The 4,332-nt window shown below is 30.6% G+C and overlaps 1 long non-coding RNA gene across 3 annotated transcripts; it reads left to right on the top strand.

The window, feature by feature from the left end:
* Nucleotides 1–583: 583 nt before the first annotated feature.
* On the top strand, nt 584–3,753 carry LOC122197995 (uncharacterized). Of its 3 annotated transcripts, none has more exons than XR_006191798.2 (4): nt 584–947; nt 1,018–1,105; nt 1,726–2,521; nt 2,600–3,358. It is a non-coding gene; the product is annotated as an uncharacterized LOC122197995 (long non-coding RNA). The 3 variants fall into 3 exon arrangements; XR_006191797.2 differs by lacking the exon at nt 2,600–3,358 and adding an exon at nt 3,383–3,753 and having other exon boundaries at nt 585–947; XR_006191801.2 differs by having other exon boundaries at nt 585–947; nt 1,726–2,230; nt 2,296–3,359.
* Nucleotides 3,754–4,332: the final 579 nt, after the last annotated feature.

The following is a 4,332-nucleotide window of genomic DNA, read 5'->3' as shown; positions in this document are numbered from 1 at the left end:
ACCGATTTAGGTTGGAATGCAACGATTGGAAAGTTAGATTGTCCGGACGAATGGTGGGTAAGCAATAACCGAAACGCAAACCGGAAAAACCAAAAAAACCAATATACCAAAACCGCAACGATATTTGATTGTGTAATTTTTAGTGTTACAATAACCAAAAATTTCCGCTGCATTGCAGTTTTTGGATTTGCAATATATATATATATATATATATATATATATATATATATATATATATATATATATATATATATATATATATATATATATATATATATTCAAGTCTCATATTTTATTAAAATCCAAAAGTTTTTATAGTTTATGATTTTATTTTTTTGAAAACACCGTTGTGATATTCATATTGTTTATTTGAAAACATGTTTGAAAATATACAATAACAGAAAAAAATGATTGTTATATTCATATTGTGATACTTACAAAAAAAACAAGTTAGTCATTTGCTGAATTTGATTCTTTTACATCCGGTGATAGAAAGAAAATAGAGGTGTCTCTCCTCTATAAAAAGTGTCTGAGAGGCAAATTGAAACTTAAACATGTGCTTGGTGGCCTACCCATTATAGTTTGTTAAGTTTTTGCTCTAGCCATAAAGATGAATTGACGCTTTATTAGGCTGTAACTATTTTGTTTTATTTCTTTAAGTTTAAAGGTTTTTGATTTTATTGTATTAAAAAACTACACCACCATTTTTTGGAAATTGAGTTTTGGACATGAAAAAGATCGTGTCTTTCAAAGGTAAAACGACACAATCATTTTTTCACAGTTAATAATCAAAACCGCACCACAATAACAGAAAAAAAAAAAATTAAAGTGAACCAAAAAAACCCGCACCAATCAGTTTTACACATATAAAAACTGCACCTATCAGTTTGACATTCAATTTTGTCCAAAAACCGCATCGAACGGTATCATAATCACCCTAGCCAAAGGTATTACTTAATTTTTTGTATTATCGAGTTTTCTTGGGATATTATAGTGACTTATTTATTCATTTTATAGGAGAAATCGGAGGCGAAGAAGTACAGAAACAAGAGAGTTTTTCCACTAGTTGAAAACTGGGATCAATTGATGTTGTTATCGCAATTGTGTGAGTTGTCTAGCTCCTTCATTAGATCCAGAGTTTATTGATAAAGTAACTAATGACATGGACCCGATTGAAGATGTAGATGGTTGGTCTGAACATGCTTATCATGAATATTCTTAATATTCTAGACTAGAGAGTTTAAATAATCAAGAAGGTACTTTTTGGAAAAAATTTACGAAGAGGTGTATGGTAATCCTAATCCTACCAACTTTGTTGTGCCTAAAATAAATAAAATTGGGAAGCATAGAAAAAAGGAGTCGGTAGGTTTGCTTTAATGAGGCAACATATACAACATGTTTAAGAAACAGATTATGAAATTATGAGTTTGATCAATCTTGGTGGTTACAATAAAAGGATGAGGTTCGACATAGTATTTATTCTACAAGATATAGAGTGATGATGCTAGATTGGCATGGTTGAAGTTTTCTCAAACTACAAACATTAGTTGAATTTAATATTTCCTAGTGAATATTTATCTTTTCAAACTTATTGATGTTAATATGTAGTTAGATGTCTATATTTTACTTTTGGATGATTGTTTATTTGCAAGATTTTATATATTTATTATCTTTATACATGGCATTAGTTTATGTACTTGAATTTAATTTTTCTAATGATTTCAGCTTGACATGGATGACGCTGAAAGGGAATAACTTATTTTACTTTTAAAATTGCGTAATCTAGAAGAAGATGAAGCAGTAACTAATTATTACTACACTCATATTTACAAAGAGTCTTGTAAGAAATCAGAGGAAACAGAAGAAGCATAGATGAAGGAGATTTTGAATGGTAATCCAAATCAATGTATTGGTGCTTTTCGAAGGAGTGCTAGTCCATTTTCAAAACTTTGTGAAAAAAATTATGGGTTGACTTCAAGTGATCGAATGTCGGTAAAAGAAAAGGTTGGAATATTTGTGTATATACTAGTTCTTTCAAATCGGGATGGTAGTGAGAGGTTTCAATGGCAAAATAATTAGTCGAACTTTTCTTGAGGTGTTAGAATCTATATATGGACAAAGCAAAGGATAATTGGGTCTTGCACGTGAGTATATTAGAGCGAAAGATGCAACATTCCAACTCATACCGCCCCATATTGAAAATTACAGTCAATATATTCCTTATTTTAAGGTAAATTCTTGTGATATTTTTATTTACACGTGTTTTTATATTATAATCCTAATCTTTTTTAATAGGATTGTATTGAGTGCATCCATGGTACTCATATAGATGCTTATATCCGAGTGGTCAACCAAATGATATATATGGGCGAAAAGGATTCCTTATATTTAATCTAATGGTTATATGTGACTTTGACATGTGTTTTATGTTCATATATATTGGACGAGAATGTTCGATGCATGACACTAGGGTGTTCCTTCAATTGCGACACATTCTATGAATTTTCCTAAACCCCTGAAGGTACAACTAGTCTAGTATTTCTACTACTTGAATTTAATTTTTCCTTATCTTTTATTCATATAGGAAAATATTATGTAGTAAACAAAGGATACCTTAACCGAAAAGGATCTTTGGCACTATATCCACATCTTAGATATCACCAATTACAATTTGAACATATGCTTCCAACTAATGCTCAAGCGTTCAATTGTGCACATTCATCTGTTCGAAGTTGCATTGAGTGTTCATTTGGAGTGCTGAAGAAAAAGTGGAAAATATTGAACAAAATATCAAGCTTTGGTGATAAGACTCAAATAGACGTGACAGTGGCAACATATACCCTTCATAACTATATTCGAATGAATGGGTACAATAGGATTTTCAACTTTGTTTAGGAACATTACATACTTATTGATCAAGAAGGTGATCATTTAATATTTAGGCATGATAACATTCAAGAGTCACAACATGAGATGTGAGAGATTCATGATAGTATTGAAAATATGATAGGGGATGCAAGAAATTTGAAATAAATATAAATAATTGGAGAGCAAGTATTTAATATTTACTTTATTTTTATTTAATATATTACATATTTTTCATATAATATGGAATCATTTTTCGGATGCCCTTTTATGTCATTTTATGTTTTCCAGCTAGCTTATCAACTAATTTCTACCGAACGTCATTTTTTATTAGCTAGAGTTTCAGCTACCAACTAGTTTTTTAACTACCATCTAGTGTTAAATGCCATTTTATGTATCTTTCATAGTAGTTTTATTAGTGTTTTTGCATCAAATCATATGCTTTTTCATGTGCATGAGTTTAAATAATGTTCGACTCATGTTCATTGCTAAATTCCTGATGTTGTGTCGTTTTCAGATATTTCATGATGAGTAGTGATTTGGAAGCAACTTGGATGCATATTTGGAGCTTAATATAGATAAAATACTTGAGGAATATAGAACATGGATTTAATTTGTTGAAATTGAAGAGTTCGAGTCCGAAATGAGCGTTTTTAAGTTTACACGATCGTGTTTTTGATCTTGCTTCACCTTCACAATTTTTCATAGCAAAAAATCGATTTATGTGCCTCATAGTGTTTACACGATCGTGTTTCTCCATAAAACACGATTATGTTTTTGAGTTTTGTACCCGAAATAGCATCGTTTTTCATTAACGAGAAAAAACGGGAGTTCGAACCATAAACACAAACATGTTCCTTTAGAAAGCATGATTATGATTTCTAAAAATTTTTGTTTGATGTTGCTGGTTTGCGTATAAGTAATCCCTATCTCATAAGTTAAAACCCTAGCCTTTCCTATTTGACCTGAGACGATTAAAGACGATTTTTCTCCATTTTTATCACTTTCTGAGATCTGAAGACTGTGAATCGTCTCTTTTATATAGTTTAGTAAGATTAGTTGTTTACTCCTTTTTTTGTTGTTCTAGATCAGATTTTAGCCAATGTCTAGCTAAACCCTAGATTTCAGTTCTTCAAATACTAACTAGGTTTGTGCTAATTGCATAATTAGGAAAGCCGTAGCATAATTAAAATGGTTTTTTTTATTATTTAATGTAGTTTAGTTATTTTCACAGCGATTTTGGTTATTAATTTTACAATGACACCCCCCACTTATTAATTTCTGCCTTTGACTAGTATATGCCTTATGCAAAAAGGCGTTGACTTTTTAGGCTATATTCCTGAGGATTCGACCCTACTTCCACATTCTATCTATTAGTGCAACCAAGAACGGAAATTATTATTTGTTTAAGATGCCCACAACAAGGCTTTAAGATCTTTATGTAGTTGTAATTTACTCTTCGATCAA

This window comes from Lactuca sativa, chromosome 1, assembly GCF_002870075.4.
Source record: "Lactuca sativa cultivar Salinas chromosome 1, Lsat_Salinas_v11, whole genome shotgun sequence".
Lineage (NCBI taxonomy): Eukaryota > Viridiplantae > Streptophyta > Magnoliopsida > Asterales > Asteraceae > Lactuca > Lactuca sativa.
Note: the sequence above shows the minus strand (reverse complement) of the source record. Positions and strands in the feature narration are given on the sequence as shown.